Source organism: Myotis yumanensis, unplaced genomic scaffold, assembly GCF_028538775.1.
Source record: "Myotis yumanensis isolate MYYU_CA2020_CCGP unplaced genomic scaffold, mMyoYum1.0.hap1 SCAF_3, whole genome shotgun sequence".
NCBI classification, from domain to species: domain Eukaryota; kingdom Metazoa; phylum Chordata; class Mammalia; order Chiroptera; family Vespertilionidae; genus Myotis; species Myotis yumanensis.
The window spans coordinates 212,330,115-212,346,288 of record NW_027223754.1 but is presented as its reverse complement, the minus strand read 5'-3'; the positions used below and the strand labels follow the sequence as shown (position 1 = coordinate 212,346,288).

Sequence of the window (16,174 nt, the reverse complement as noted above, 5' to 3'; positions counted from 1 at the left end):
GGGAGGCGGAGCTAGGACTGCTCCCATTCCAGGGCTCTCTACTCTACCTTGTTGCATCAAGGTCAAGAGCCTGGGCCCAGGGCAGGGGCAGGTTCAAATCCCCGCTCTACTGCTTCCCAGCTGTGTGGCCCTGGGCAAGTCACTTAACCACTCTGGGCCTATTTTGTCAAATAGAAATGCCTAGCCCTAGGCAGTGGTTCTCAACCTTCTGGCCCTTTAAATACAGTTCCTCATGTTGTGAGCCAACCATAAAATTATTTTCGTTGCTACTTCATAACTGTAATGTTGCTACTGTTATGAATCATAATGTAAATATCTGATATGCAGGATGGTCTTAGGTGACCCCTGTGAAAGGGTCGTTCGACCGCCAAAGGGGTTGCGACCCACAGGTTGAGAACCGCTGGCCTAGAGGCAACTCCTAGGGTGGCTGTGAGGGTCAGAGAGCCCATCCCAGTGACACTGTGGGGCACAGAGGACCATCGGGTGGAAGCCCGCATGTGCCGGGTAAACTGACATTTAATGAGCCGCTACCGGGTGCCCAGCCCAGGAGGGAGGAGAGAGAAGTCACGCTTCCTGTGCCCAGGAAGCTGTCAGATTAACGTGAAAGAAAAGGCAGGTGTTCGCCTCAGTGACTCGCCCAGGGTCACTCACTTACAAACGTGAGACTCCTCTTCCCCCCAGGCTGCCTTGCCCTGGGGTTGAATGACCAGTCCTTAGGGCAAAGCCCCACCCCAGTCCCCCAAGACAGGGCTCTGAGAAGGGGCCCCTGGGGCAGTAAAAAGAGCCCTCAGGTTTCTGTCCCCGCCTGCCCCTCACAAGCGGGGTGACCTCAGGCCGGTCCCTGCCCGCTCTGGGCCCCCTCCCTGCAGCTCCCTGCCCCTCCTCCTGCGTTTTTCCAGGTGTAAATGGGGGGAGGGGGGCGCGGGATTGAAGCGGCTGCACACCCGCCAATGATCCTGATTAGCGTTGTTGTTGTTATTACCGCGGGGCCTGGCGAGGGGCGTGCTGGGCTGCGTGGAAATTAGGCCTCTTGCTTGGGGCGCCGGGCTCAACCTACCAATTTGCATCATATTAATTCTCGTCATCTGCGCGCAGGGTTTGAGGCGCAGCGGGACGCGCAGCCAGCCCGCGAGGCCGCCAGCTGCAGCCGGATCCTCACCGGGACAGACCCGGGGAGGGATGCTGTCACCCCATATGAGCCGAGGCCAGGAGGTCCGGGTGGGGGAGTGCCCCAGGGCAGACCCAGCTGGGGTCTGGGGTACCGGTGGGGGGCTCCCCCTGACAGCCTCCCTGCCCTCCCTCGTGCTGGCCGTGCCTCTCGTGAGCCGGGCCCGAGGCTGCCGGTTCAGAAGGAGGAAACCAGTTGGCCCCAGGCCACCAGCTGGGAGCTGGAACCGGCGCCTGGGCACGTGGGGCGAAGCCAGGTCTCCCCACCGCCCTGGGGCAGGTGATGCGTGGCGCCTCCGTGCTCCTGGTCTCACCTGCGAACGTGTGCTGAGACGGGACCAGAGCCTGCCCCATGGGTTGTCATGGCGTAATCCCCACCCTGCACTGGGAAACTGAGGCCAGCCTGGCGGACCTGAGCTGCCATGACGGGTGACAGTGGGCGGAGGAGGCACCTGAGGCTGAGGAAGCCGAGGACGCACGGAGACTTGCTTCAGCGTTGGGAAGTGAACGGCCCCCAACCCTCCTGGTTCCTGCCGCTCCTCTGCGGCAGGCCCCGCCCTGCTCACCTGCAGGCTCTGAGCCTTGGCCGCCCCGAGGGGCAGGCAGGGCTGCAAGGCGACCTTCCAGAGTGTCCTCTCAGTCTCCCCAGGAGCCACGCCGGCTGCCGGAGCAGCTGCCCACGTGTGGCAGGTCCTCGCCGCCAGCTCCTCCAGACTAACGGGCCGGGTCTGTTCTCCCCCGTCCGGAAGTTCCTGCCACTGGCCAGCACATCCCCGACAGCCACACGACCAGCTCCAGGGGGCGCGTTCCCAGGAGGAGCGCCTGAGAGCGCGCAGGGGCCGTCCTGTCACCATCACACTCGTGTCTCACGAGGGACCTGCTCTCCGAGAAAAACTTCCCACAGCGCCCGTGGGCGGGGCCCCTCGGGGGGCAGGGCGGGCAGGGGCAGAACAGGGAGGGCCGTGAAGGCCACAGCAGGGTCTCAGACTCCCGCTGAAGGAGGGTCAGGGTGACGCTGTGCGAAGACCACCCCAGGGTCTGCCGTCGGGGGGGATGGGCTGTAAGGATCTCCACTCCGTAAAAGAGTAAGAGATTGGCACTCGGATATTGGCTTTTCTACCACGACCTAACAATGCAGCAGATTCCAAGAGCGGCCATTTCCTCCCTCGCAGCTCTGTGGTCAGAGGCTGGGTGGGCTCGGCAAGTTTTCAGGCATCAGCCACGCTGGGCCCTATGCCTCTCCAGGCCCCTTCGGGGTGCTGGCAGCACGCAGTTCCTGGTGGTTGCAGGACTGAGGTCCCCACTCCATCCTGGGTGTTGGTGGGGCTGCTCTGACCTGCGACCCCCGCATCTCAGCACCAGCCTGCCTCCTGGGGAATCCCTCCTCACCCTGGCCTCTCCGACCCCCTGTTCTGCTGTCCCTGGAGAAAACTCCGCTTTTGAAGGGCTCGTGCGGCGAGGTCAGGCACGTAGGGTGACCTCTTTAAGGGTCGGCTGAGAAGTCAGCTTCATTGCACCTGCAAAGGCCCTTCTGCCGCTGACCGCAGCCTCAGTGACGCCGAGGGGAAGGTCCAGGGTTGCTTGTGCACTTTGGATGCAGATGGAAGCCCTGTCTCCTCTCAGCGCCAGGTGCTTCCATGGTCCCGCCAGGCTCCTGCGGGCCGGAACAGAAACTGTTCTCACCTGTGGCCCCGAGGGAGGGAGGCGGGCGGAGCAGGGAGGAGGCGGCTCCTCGAGGCCCTGGCCGCAGGGAGAGGCTTCCGGGACCCAGCGACCAGCTCATGGCGTCGAGTCTCCCAAACCTCCAGAGCGGATTAAAAATGAGCGGCCACCGCTAGGCTTCTGCGTCCTGAGCGTCTGCGCGCCTGGCTCCGCGCAGGTAAGACCAGGCCTTACAGAGGAGCGAACAGGCTGAGAGCATGCACCAGGCCACAGCGGGGTGCGGGGACCAAGCTCACTGCTCTGGCTCCAGAGCCTTAACCACCTGCCTGCCCTGCCGCCCTGTGACCTGGCCCTGCAGCCACGGGGAGGCTCTGGCTTTGCTGTGGGAGCACAGGAGCGAGAGGGGAACAGGGTGGCCAGGACCTGACCGGCCTCACCCTCCGGGGGGCGGGCTGGGAGGGAGGCCTGGCTGCTGGCGGGCTCCTCCGCCCTCAGGGCCCTGGGCCTCTCCCGAGCTCAGGGCCTCTTTCCTGGGGTACACCAGGGGGGTCGAGTAGCTGCTGCAGGTGCTACTTCATCCCCGTTGGGTGGGTAAGGAAACAGGCTCCGACAGGTGAGCGGCTTGCCCACCACCCACCAGCCCCCTCCACGGAGGGACCAGCTACCCCTGAGGCCGGGCACAGGCCACACCCCGCTTGGCCACAGCCTCGATGGGTGTCTTGGGGAGTTTCAAACCTCAGAGTCCTGTTCCTCATGTCTTGAATTTGGGAAGTGGGGGCTTGGGGTTGGAACCCTGACTTTGAAGACGGAGAAGAAGGGACTTAGGGGTCCTGGGAGGGTGGATGGCTCCCCGAAGAAGGTGGGGGAGGGGAGAAGATGACAAGGAGGCTGGAGGCCCGCTGTTGTGACCCGTGCCCCACGGCCACCCAGGGTCTCGGCCTCCGAGTGCCTCCCTCCCACCCGCCCGCCCGCCCACAGAAGCCTGGGGCCTGGACGGTGGCAGAGTGCCGCGTGCCCCCAGCGTCTCATGAAATGGCAGTGATTTTGACGTGGCAGGTGATCTTCTCGGGAAGCCTGGGTTTAAATTTAGCTCCCTCCCCAGCCAGCGCTTTCAAAAGGCTGCTCTCCACCAGAGAGAAGGAGTGTGAGTCATCGCCAGGCCGCCCTCCCCGCCAGCCCGCCGCCCCACCCCCAACCTGGGAGCAGCGTGGATTGCGGGGGAGCAGGCCTCCCGAAGGCAGGGAATAGTAAATAGGAACGGATAAAGGCGCGTGGATAGAGCTGGTAACGGTTCCCATGGCGGGCTGTGTGATCACCTGCACCCCATCACCTCTCTCCCCACTTATCTCTTCCCCTTCTCCCACCCCTCCCCCTCTGCCCATCACTCCCCCTCCCCCAGCCCAGCCCAGCCCAGCCCAGACTGGAGACAACAAATATTTGCTGAAGGATCCATGGTGCCAGGGCCCTTGCTTGTCACCCCTGCCCCCCTCCCGTCCCCCCTCCCCGTGCCTGCCTCGTGCTGCTCCGCGCCACACAGTGCGGAGATGGAGGATACTCCCCACCGGAAAGATACCCTCCTGTCAAAATCCCTGGTACCGGGGTGCTTCCTGTGCAGCCAGAGATAAAAGGAGCTTTCCGGGTGTGGTTGAGAAGGGTCTTGAGATGGGGGATTATCCGGAATTATCGGGGTGCCCACACTGAACCACAGGTGTCCTGGGGGGGCCACGGGGGCTCTGCTCAGACAGGTGGCCACATGCAGACGGGACGGAGAGACTGGAAGGCGCCGGCCTTGAAGGCTGGAGTGACCACAAGTCAAGGATGCCCACGGCCATCGGGAGCTGGGGTTCTCCCCTCGAACCTCCAGGGGAGGCGGCCCTGCTGACAGCTCGATGTCAGCCCAGTGGGGCGGATTTGGGGGTTTCTGTAAGACACTGCCCGCGTGTGGTTTTAGCCGCCACGTTTGTGATCGTGGTTACAGCGGCCGCAGGAGACCAGAGCGCAGGGCCTGGGAGGGGCCTGAACTTGCCCCCGGTCACCCGGCTGGTGAGTGGCCAAGCTGAGGTTCAACCCAAGTCTGACCAGTTCCCAAGTCCACGCTCTCGCCTGCCCACCCCGTGACCTCCTGGAAGAACGGAAGGGACACTGATGCAGATCAAACACCTGCTCAGTGCCAGGCGTGCATTTACTTCAGGATAATCGGCAGGACGGTTTCCTGTCTGACAGCCTCTCATTTAATCCTCACGTTGACCCTTTGAGGTGGGTGGAATCATCCCCATTTTGTGGATGAGGAAACTGAGGCTCAGAGAGGCAAAGGAGCTTTGTCCAGGTGCAGGGCTGACTGCAAGGCAGGGGGAGGTGCGGGCGCTGGGAGCACAGCAAGGGCAGCCAGCCCCGCACACAGCAGGTGCGTGGTGGAGGTGTGCCGAGCCCACGGGGGTGTGCTGAGCTCAGGGCGCGTGGCTGCAGAGGAGGCTGGGAAGGCAGCTGGGTGAGCGGGCACAGGGCCTCGGACGCCAGGAGGGGTGCCTGTGTTCCAGCTTAGAGAATGGGTGTTGCCGAGGTCTGACATCCCACGTGCCACCCGCCCAGTCTGTGAGCGTCTTCCGGCGTGAGCTCTCTCATCTCTGGGTGTCCAGTGCTGCACCTGAGCCCAGGATGGACACAGAGCCCTGTTGAGCGATGTGAGGGAGGTAGGGGGGCTCTCCTCAACAGGGAGGTTTTCAACACGCCCTGAATGCACACATAGGCACACACAGGCACACACACCACACAAACAGCACACCCATCCCATGCATACACCACACACCTGCGTGCGCGCGTGCACACGTGCGCCCCCCAGCCTCAAAGACCCCAAGCATCTGCTCAAACCATATCTAAGGGAGAGCGAAGGGGCATGAATTCCTGGGCTGCAGATGGGAGACGAGGCATCCCAGAGCCGCAGGCTTCCTGCAGGGGGCACCCTGGCACTGTTCCCTCCCTCACCCTCCAGTGAGGTGCCTCAGCCACTGGCCTGGGCCCCGGCCCCTCCGCACTGGGATCTTGAAGGAGACAGGCCCGTCCTTGAAGGGCTGTCTTGGTGAGGAGGAAGGCGCTCCAGCAAAGCGCTGGCACTCGGGTGTGGGGCCTGGGCTTGAAGGTCAGCGGGGTCTGAGCTGCAGTCCTGGTTCTGCTCCTCGCTGGCTGTGTGGCTCAGGGCAGGTGTCCTAACCTCTCTGAGCCCCAGTTTCCCCATCTGTAAAATGGTGAGGAATAAATAAAACGAGGCATATAAAGGGCTCAGCCCAGCTCCTGGTGAAATGAAGCGGGTCCAGGGCAGTGAGAGACGGGGTCGAGGGCGGGGAACTGGCCTGCCCCTGAGAGCACTCAACCCCCCCTCCCGCCCCTCCCCAAAGGCGATCCCTCTGTGGGGTCCTCCAGGAGACTACCACGTGCCCCCACATGACCTTCGTTGCCACTGGAGGTCACTGGGTCAGGGACAGAGGAAGGTGGGGAAGCTGAGGCTTACTGAGGGTGAGGGAGGGAGCTGGCTTGAGGCCACACAGAGTCTAGCACAGCCTTGTCCTGCAAGTGAGGGGTGAAATGGGGGGGCGGGGCTGCCAGGAGGAGAGGCGAAAAGGAGGCGGGAACAGGAGAGGGGCCCAAGCAGTAGTCTCTGCTCTGGTCAGAGAAGCTGGGCTTTTCCTAGGAAAGTGGACAGAGGATCTGCCTGATGAGATCCTCACACCCGACCCGACCCTGACATTGGCCCCTGGCATTGACCTCCAGCAGGTCTGGCTGCAGGGAAGGGCTGGCTTGGCACTGCGGGTGGGGCCCTCCTGGCGCAGGTGCAGGAGGGGCTGGGAGAGCCTGAGCAACCAAGAGGGAGGCAGGTGAGTGTGTGGTGGGCCTGGGGGACAGAACCAGAGCCAGGTGGGGGAGAGGAGAGAAGAAGGGAGGAGAGAGGAAGAAAGGAATAAAGGAGAGAGAAAGGAGCTGAGCAGAGGAAGGAATGCGGGAGGAGAGAAGGGAAAGTAGGAAGGAAGGAGTGGAAGAAAGAGCCACAGGGCAGGGAGGAAAGAAGATGCTAAGAGGGATGGACAGAAGGAAGGAAGGAAGGGATCGCCAAAGGAACGTTAAGAGAAGCACCAGGGTGGAGCGCGCGCGAGGGGAAGAAAAGAGATTGCGAAAGGAAAAATGAGAAGAGGGGAGAGAGAGAGAGAGAGAGAGAGAGGCCGCCGAGGGCGCAGGAGAGGGGGAGCTCCGCGCGGCAGGGCGGCCGGCTGGGAGCCACGAGCTGGGAGAGGGGGCAGCAGAGAGGGCGCGAGCGAGAGAGCGACGAGCGGCAAAGAGTGAAGTGGCGGCGGCGGCGGCGGCGGCGGCGAGCGCAGGGCCCGGCGAGCATGAGCGCGGCAGCGGCGGGCGCGGCGCGGGGCGCGGGGCAGGCGGGTGGGCAGGCGGCTCGGGCCGCACTGTAGCCGCGGGCGGGCGAAGGGGCATGCGGCCGGCGGCCGGACCACCAGCCGGAGCCCCAGCCCGAGCCCGCACCCCAGCGCCGAGCCGCGCCCCGCGCGCCTAGGAGCGGGCACCTTCCCTGCGCCGGCCCGGACCCCCGCGTCCCCCCAAGCCCCTGGAGTCGGGACAACTGTTGCGGCGGCCGCGGCACCGCGGGGGCGTGGGTGGCCCCGGCCCCACAGGAGGCTGAGCCCAGCGGGCGCGGCTCCAGGCGGCGGAGCAAGGAGCGAGCGGCGGCGGGCACGAGGTGAGCCGCGCCCCGGGCGGCCGGGCGGAGGCTGCGCGGGGGGAAGGTGCGCCCGGGCCGGGGTCCCAGCGTTTGGGGAAAGGGCCCGGGGGGCGGAGCTCCTGGCGGAGGAGGGTCCCGGCGAGTTGGGGGCGGGGTCTTCGGCGCCCAGGCTCGGGAGAAGGGGTGCGGGCGCCCGCAGCCGGCGGGAGGAGAGGGCGCCCGGGGAGAGGCCGGGTCGGTGCGTTGGAGATCGGGGTGCTGTGAAAAGGAGCTGGGGACGCCCAGGGGGAGAACCTGGGGGCAGGGGCCGTGTGGGGCGGCCGGTGCCCAAGCATTGGGATCCGCGCCAGGGCTCACGAGGTCGGGGTCGCTGAACCCTGGGAGAGGACGCGCCGGGGTGGAGGAGCAGTTCGGGGCGCAGGGTGCCAGGACGCGGCTGCTGGGGCTGGGATCCGCGTCCGAGGCAGGACGGGAGTCCGAGGACCCAGTCCGGGAGCGCACCGGGAGCCCCGTGCGCGCCTGACAGGGTTCCGGAGCCTCCCTGGAGCCCCGGCCGGATCTGGGGTCCCGGCTGTGCAGCGCGGGCGACCAGGAAGGCTCTTCTAAGTGCGCGCCCCTCGCTGTCCGCCCACTGCGTGACCCCAGCGGAGCTGCCGCCGCCTCCCGGGACCGACTTGGTATTGATCCGGTGCCTGGGGCCCGGTGGCCGGCAGCGGCCTCGGAAGCTGATTAGCTCCCGCGGTTGCCATGGCAACGAGACCCCACGCGTCTTCAGGTTATATTTATTCTAATTATTATTATCATTATTCGTATTGTATTTGCTACTCAGCCAGAGGAAACAAGAGAGGAAGGGGCAAGCCAGCGCGTCCTGGCGCCTCCAACTGTCATGTCTTTGGAAAGAGCCAGCGCCAGTTGTTGGGGCCATAGTGTCCTCGGATTGGAGTCAGGTTCTCAGTGTGGGTGGCCTGGCGGCACCCCTGGGCGGTGGGGCCGGGAAGGGGGAAGGGGCGTTATGTAATGTGCCTCCGTGTCTGCCCTGCCCTGCGCTCGGCCTCTGATCCTTTGCCTTAGCCCTGGCTCCTGCCCAGGAAGCCCAGACAGAGATTCGAAGAGAAGAGCAGCCAGTGCCGGGCACCGGAGTCACAGCGGGGCCTCCAGGCCTCTCCGGGGCTGGGTGACCTTGAGCGGGGAGCTTGACCTCTCTGAGCCTCTGCTTCTCCATCTGTACAGTGGCCTGGGAGCCATCCCCGCCAGAAGGGTGCTGTGCGGTCAGAGGAAGCGCTGAGAGGTCTGTGTGCTGCTGGCCCTGTGGCCCCAGGCAGCTGCCCGAGCTGCTCTCAGCCTGGTTTCCTCGTGTTTAGAGGGAGGGTTGGACGCCAGCGTGTCTCAGGGCCCTTGGTCCCGGGTGTCCTGTGACTCTCACTGGCTGTGTGGCCAGCCCGGCAGGCCCCGCTCACACCAGGCCAGGCAGTTCCTCGTGGACCCTGGTTCCCTCCCTGACAGGAGGGCTGAGTGTGGCAGGAAATGCTACTTAAAACCTGAATCAGAATAACCCTCAAGTCCCAGTGCCAGCCCAGGACAATCCCCACGATGGCCAGGGTTGCCCAGAATTGGGGGTAACACCCCCACTGTCCCCTGGATATGCGACAGCTCAGGACGAGGCACCTCCCTGACAGCCATCCCCTCTCCAGGGATGCTGCTCGCTGTGCGTCCTGACTGTGGTGGAGTGTGGAGTAAGAAGTGCCAGAAAGTTCCATGCAGCCGGGGCACTGCCCCTCATAGCTCAGGCGGGAGCCTGGGACAGAGGGGGAGGGGGGGTCTGCCTGTTTCTTTAATGTCACCATCACACGGAATTCCTGGCTCTGCCTTAGGCATCTGGGAAGTATTGGATCACCTTCCTGGGAGGTGAGGGGAAGCAGTTTGACTTTGAGCTCTGTGTGTGTGTGTGTGTGTGAATGTGAGTGTGTGTGTGTGTGTGTGTGTGAGAATGTGAGTGTGTGTGTGTGAGAATGTGAGTGTGTGTGTGTGAGAATGTGTGTGTGTGTGAGAATGTGAGTGTGTGTGTGTGTGTGTGTGAGAATGTGTGTGTGTGTGAGAATGTGAGTGTGTGTGTGTGAGAATGTGTGTGTGTGAATGTGAGTGTGTGTGTGTGTGAAGATGCAGACCGCAGGGTGGAGGGAGGGAGGGACCTGCAGAGGGTGGGGGCTGGGAGGGGGGCAGGGGTGGGGTGGGGCTGCTGGCCCAGAGAGCAGGGGGAGATGGTGCAGCTGGAGCAGGGCCATGGCGAGGGAGCTGGACCCTTCCACCCCCGACTGTGTGAGAATGTGTGTGTGTGTGTGAGAATGTGTGTGTGAATGCATGTTCGAGAATGTGTGTGTGTGTGAGAGATGTGTGTGTGTGAGAATGTGAGTGTGTGTGTGTGTGTGTATGTGTGAGAATGTGTGTGTGTGTGAGAATGTGAGTGTGTGTGTGTGTGTGTATGTGTGTGTGAATGCATGTTCAAGAATGTGTGTGGTGTGTGTGTCCCACCCCCACTCTCTCAGGCCACCAGCCTGGAGCTCATGGGGCAGCTGGACAGGACAGGAGGAGTGGGGGCAGGGCCCGTGCTGCCCAGACCTTTATGAGTGAGAGAGAAAGGGACTGAGCCCACCCCAGGGACATCAGGAGGCCGCTGAGAGCCACCCCCTCGGTCATCCACCATCTGTCCATCCATCCCTCCCTCCCTCCCTCCCCTTCCACCAGCTCAGCAAACCCCCAAGTCGGCCACTGAGGGCATTACCTCTGCCCTCGGCAGCTCTTCAGAACACGGCCCCCAATAGGTCAGTGGGGTTGGAGCTCTGCCTCGGAGAGCCAAGGTGGTGGGGGTGCAGGTGGGGTGCACCTGCCCCAGAAAGCCTGAGGAGGGGTTGGCGGGGGCGCCTGGCCCAGAAGCAGGCATGTGTCCACCAGAAGAAGGAGGGGGGAGCAGAGTGCACTCACAGAGACCCTCTGGGCAAAGATGCAGACCGCAGGGTGGAGGGAGGGAGGGACCTGCAGAGGGTGGGGGCTGGGAGGGGGGCAGGGGTGGGGTGGGGCTGCTGGCCCAGAGAGCAGGGGGAGATGGTGCAGCTGGAGCAGGGCCATGGCGAGGGAGCTGGACCCTTCCACCCCCGACTGGTGAGGGCTCAGGCAGCAGGGGTGGGGAGGCAGGGGGGGATGGTCAGGCTTGGAGCCTGGGTGGGAGCTCATAGGTGGGCGGTAGAGGGAGGAGTAGTTTGGACAAGATGAGTCTGTTTCCAACTCTGAGACAAGCGAACTCTGGCCGGTCCCTCCTCCCTCCCCACTGGGCTGTGGGAGGCACCACCTCAGGGGCAGTCCGCGGCTTCTGGGAGGGAGGTGGCCAGTGCACCCAGATCTGGTAGCCGGCTGCCCTGACTGCACCGCCGTGGCGATAGGATTGCCCTTGACGGTAGAAGCCCGGCGCCCCACTGTGTGCCTGGCCCTGTGCTGAACAAGCACGGAGCCCACGTCTCAGTTCTCACGCTGACCCTGCCAGCTGGCCGTTATCGGTCCTGTCATACAGATGAGGAAACAGGCTCACAGAGGTGAACGGTAACCCAGCTAGGGCACACCTAATCACTGCACCACACAGGCCGGAGCCCGGCCAGTGCCTGGTGGGGGTCAGGGTGGCTCCTTAGACACAGGGCAGTGAGCCACTGCAGGTCAGGATCTTGCGTCTCACAGCCTAGTCATTGTCCTGTGTATCAGCTCCGGACGGGCCCAGGAGGCCCGTCTTACTCTTGGATGAAAGGGGTCACCTCTCTTCTTGGGGATGCTCTACCCCTTCTAACTCAGCCTCTGTTGCCTTAGCTCCTCCCTGGCTGAGTCACACAGAAGATGCGCATGGACCTTCGAGTGAACCAAGAACCCCAGCCCCAGCCCCACCCCCCCCGTGAGGCTTTTCCCAGCCTCGCTGCTCTTTCTAGAACAGCGGTTCTCAACCTGTGGGTGGCGACCCCTTTGGGGGTCGAACGACCCTTTCACAGGGGTCGCCTAAGACCATCGGAAAACACATATATAATTACATATTGTTTTTGTGATTAATCACTATGCTTTAATGATGTTCAATTTGTAACAATGAAAATACATCCTGCATATCAGGTATTTACATGACGATTCATAACAGTAGCAAAATGACAGTTATGAAGTAGCCACGAAAATAATTTTATGGTTGGGGGTCACCACACCATGAGGAATTCTATGAAAGGGTCGCGGCATTAGGAAGGTTGAGAACCACTGTTCTAGAAGTTACTGGAACAACAGTGCACCCCTAAGAACAGCGGGGTCTTGTTTCCTAAACGCCCTGCACAGGGCCTGGCCGGGAGGAAGTCCCGGCGGCTCCTCCTCACCTCCCTCTTTCCTGCGTTCCTCCAGCACATGCACTCCCGACCCCTTCTCCCTGGGTGACCCCTGCTGCCCCCGGGGAGCTCCTCGCCTAGACATGACCAGGACTTGGGCTGACGACTGACTTGGCACCCGCCTCTGACCAGCCCCTGCTTCCTGTCCTCCTTGGCTGTGACCAGGTTGGGAACTTGGGGACCCCTCTCTGAGCACCCCGACTTTGCCACTCGGCAAAGCACTTGCCCTTTGGGCCTGGGCTTCCCGTTCAGCAATGCGGGGCCATGAGTGGTGGGGGGAAGGTTAGTGGGGTTTTCAGCACGGGAGCCCCACTCTCCATAGCTTATAGTTGGGGGGGCAAAGAGAGGGACCCCAGCGTGTGAGAGGCCTGTGCGCTGTGCTGTGATGGCGGGGGGCGCGGAAGCGGCCGCTGCAAGGCCTGTGAGGGAGCCTGAAGCTTGTCTGCTCGCCCACATGCAGATGGGGACACTGAGGCCCAGAGCAGCTGAGTAGGGCGCCCTGGGAGGCCAAGGATGTGCACTGATAGGATGCCAACCCGATGGGCACTGATGGTCTGGAGGCCGCTGAGGCGGCTGCCGGGAGTGGGGGGAGGGGTGCAAACACTCCTCGGACAGTGAAATTTGCCCTAAAACTCTCCCTCCCGAAATCAGGCTTCAGAGTCGCCCCGCCCTGGCCATCCAAGTGGAAAAGCAGAAGCCAGATGAAATGCAAATGCCTCCCTTCCCAGATCTCCCCACGTCAGACATGAATGGGGCGGCCGCTGCGCCTGTTCCGACAGCCTGCCCCCCCCCGCCCCCCTCCCGTGCCGGGCGCACACTCCCCGTGCCGCCCATCTGTCCGCACGCACAGCCACCTCCGCAGACGCACGCAATCGCCTTCCAGAAATTAAGAAATAATGCACGGGTTTCCCAAATCACACCCGTTTAACACTGAATTCAGTTCTGGAAGCTCTAACGGAGCCCTGGGAGGGAAAGTAACATTTTTTTTTGGTTCACACTTCCCTGGAAAATGAGACAAACCGTGATCTTTGAAAACCCATCTGCATAATCTGATTATTCCTCCCTGGCAGGCCCCAGAGAGGTGCCCACGGAGGGGGAGGGGGAGGGGGAGGGCGAGAGGCGCAGGCTCAGCTCGGCTGTGAGATGTGCACTGGGAAGCCGGGCTGGGAAAGTTTGTCTCCTGCGCCAGATCCCCAGCGCCAAAGCCCCGAGTCGCATAATGGACTGAGAATAAAGTGCCGCTCTCGTAGATATTGGCACAAATTAAAAATAAAGGCACATTCCTTCCAGACTCCAGTGCGCGCTTCTCTTCCCGGCGCCCTGAGCGGGCACAGAATCCACCGTGATCTGCTTTCACTTTGGGCTCCTGCCCGTGGTTGGAGCATCTTCTGTGTGCAGCCGATTTACAGAGCCACCGAGACGGCATCGAGCTTTCGTCCACACTTCCGGAGCACCTACCCTGGGCAAGCCCCAGTGCTGGGCCCAGGGGACTAGAGGTGATTAGAACAGGACCCTGCCCTGGGGGTAGGGGGGGGAGTGGGCATTGCAGTGTGTTTGTTATGGGCAGGAGAACACAAGAAAACCAGACCTCTGTGAGGCCCCACCCGGCCTGAGTGGTCAGGGAGGGCTTCCTGGAGGAGGTAACTTCTGGCTTGGATCTTGAAGGGTGGATAGGAGTGTGCCAGGCAGAAGAGGCAGTGGACATGTCAAGAGCAGGAGCAGCCTGAGGAAAGTCTTGAAGTGGGTTTCAGACAGGCATGGCCCCCCCGTGGCATCTTCAGATTTCAGTGTTTGCAGGTTCCTTTGTTACAAAGCCCTTTCACATCCCTTTCCTTCCAGCACCCTCAAGCACCCCGAGGTTGGTCTCCAAGTCTCTCTTAGGAGAATGGAGCCCAAAGTGAGGGATCAGGGTCACAGCCAGACAGGGCTCTAAACCCAAGGCTATGAGCCTTGGGGTGGTGGCAAGTGTGGTAAGCCATTCTATGGAAATTCTAAAAAAGTCCAAGAACCACAGACACTGATACCAAAATCTACAACGTTCCCTTTCTCCCTCCACCTGAGCCTCGCTCCTCCTCAGGTGCCCACTCTGAGCTTCTGTCTCTGCATCCAGAAATGGGGGTGGGGGAGCCCCAGCATCCTCCCTGAGTCCCAGGGGCCGGGCCAGCGGTGTCAGCCGTCCGCTCAGCCCAGTCCAGCACCCCCTCCCCTGGGCTTGCTTCTGAAGGTCTTTGTTGTTTGATTTTCCAGGGAGCAGGTCGGGAATGTGGCGTCATCTGGGCGTAACTGTCGGGAATCTGATCCCTGGGACCTCCAGGCCTTTGGGGAATGAGCTACGCCTCTGAGCTGAGGCCCATCGTCAGGGCAACGGGCCGAGCTGGAGGCGGGCTCCTGGCACAGATCCCCCGAGAGCAGCCTGGAATCACCAAGGCCGTGCTCAGGGCTCCACCTGGGAAAGCTGCCCTCTGCTTGCTCCTCACGCTGAGACCCTGGGAAGTTACATAACGCCTGAGCCTCAGTTTCCCCATCTGCAAAACGGGTTATTGTGCGACCCAGATAAGATCCATTTGCCGAAGGTGCTTCGTTAGCACACAGGGCGGTGTTGCCACTCCATCCCTGTTGACGGGAACATCACGCTTCCTCAGTTAACATCACTCCTGCCCCTCAGTGAGGCAGCCAGGCAGGAACCGAGCCTGGTCATCGAACCCCAGAGCCGGGGATTCCACCACAGTGGTTGTTGATTGAATGAGGAAATGAACCAAGCAGGCCGAGCCATTAGACCGCGTGGTGCCTGCCCAGCGCCATGGCAACCACAGAGCTGGTGAGACAGGAGGCAGCTCCAGCGGGCTGCCTGGCTTCACACCCAGCTCCGCCTCCTACCTGTGGCCAGCGCCCAGCTGCTTTTTTCACTCTCTCAGCCTCAGTGTCCTCCTGTGCAAATCGGGGTTGGTAACGCTTACAAGGGTGGTTGTGAGGGTCAGAGGCAAGGAGTGGAGCATTCCAGGCTCCTGGATCGCTGGCCATGAACTGTTTATTCCCACCGAGTTCTGGAGGGACTGTCAGGGTTCAAATCCCAGTCTCCCACCACTAATAGCTGTGCTACCAGGGCAAGTTACATCACCTCTCTGAGCCTTAGTGTCTTTACTTAAAAATGGTGATAGCACCCCGCCCCCCCCCCCCCCCCCCCGGGTTCTCTCAAGAGTTAAATGAGTTGCTGGAGGGAGGTGCTCGGTGCAGAGACTGGCACACAGTAAGTGCTCAGTGAGTGTTGCTATTATGATGATCACCACCGCTACAGGGGGTGACTGACACCAGGACACCAGAAGCTGTGAGCTGCTCTCTGTAGCCAGCACCCAGCCCAGGTCTTTGGACTTGTCTGTGAATGAAGGGTTGGATGGACAGATGGATGGATGGATGGATGGATGGATGGATGGATGGATGGATGGATAGATGAATGGATGGATGGATGGATGGATGGATGGATGAATGAGTGGATGGATGAGTGGATGGATGGGTGGATGGGTAAGTGGATGGATGGGTGGATGGATGGATGGGTGGATGGATGGATGGGTGGATGAATGGATGGGTGGGTGGATGGATGAATGTATGGGTGGATGGGCGGATGGATAGATGGATAGGTGGGTGGGTGGATAGATGGATGGATGGGTGGGTGGGTGGGTGGGTGGATAGATGGATGGATGGGTGGGTGGGTGGGTGGATGTATGTATGTATGGATGGATAGGTGGATGGATAGATGGATGAGTGGATGGATGGGTGGATGGATAGGTGGATGGATGGATGGGTAGATGGATGGATGGATGGATGGATGGATGGATGGATAGCTGGATGGATGGATGGATGGATGGATGGATGGATGGGTGGATGGGTGGAGGGGTGGGGGATGATTGTATGGGTGGATGGATGGATGGGTGGGTGAATGTATGGGTGGATGGATGGATGGGTGGATGAATGTATGGGTGGATGGGTGGTTGGATAGATGGATAGGTGGGTGGGTGGATAGATGGATAGATGGATGAGTGGGTGGATGGGTGGATGGATAGGTGGATAGGTGGGTGGGTGGATAGATGGATAGATGGATGAGTGGGTGGATGGGTGGATGGATAGGTGGACAGATGGATGGATAGAAGATGAGTGAGTGAATGAAAGAATGATGGGTATGAAGAAACATCAGAAGTCTCAGATCAGGGCAGCACAGGCAGGGGCAAAAGCC

At 61.7% G+C, this 16,174-nt stretch overlaps 1 protein-coding gene across 2 annotated transcripts in view; it reads left to right on the top strand.

Moving 5' to 3' along the window:
• SHISAL1 (shisa like 1) overlaps window positions 1-16,174 on the top strand; it is an 89,266-nt gene that overhangs the window by 32,062 nt on the left and 41,030 nt on the right. The window contains exon 1 of one of the 2 annotated variants that reach the window (XM_070408025.1): window positions 7,296-7,567. The exons of the other annotated variant lie outside the window; for it this stretch is intronic. The gene's annotated coding sequence lies outside the window, so the exon portion shown is untranslated. Of the gene's footprint in view, window positions 1-7,295; window positions 7,568-16,174 lie in introns of those variants that run through there. 2 annotated transcript variants of the gene reach the window in all.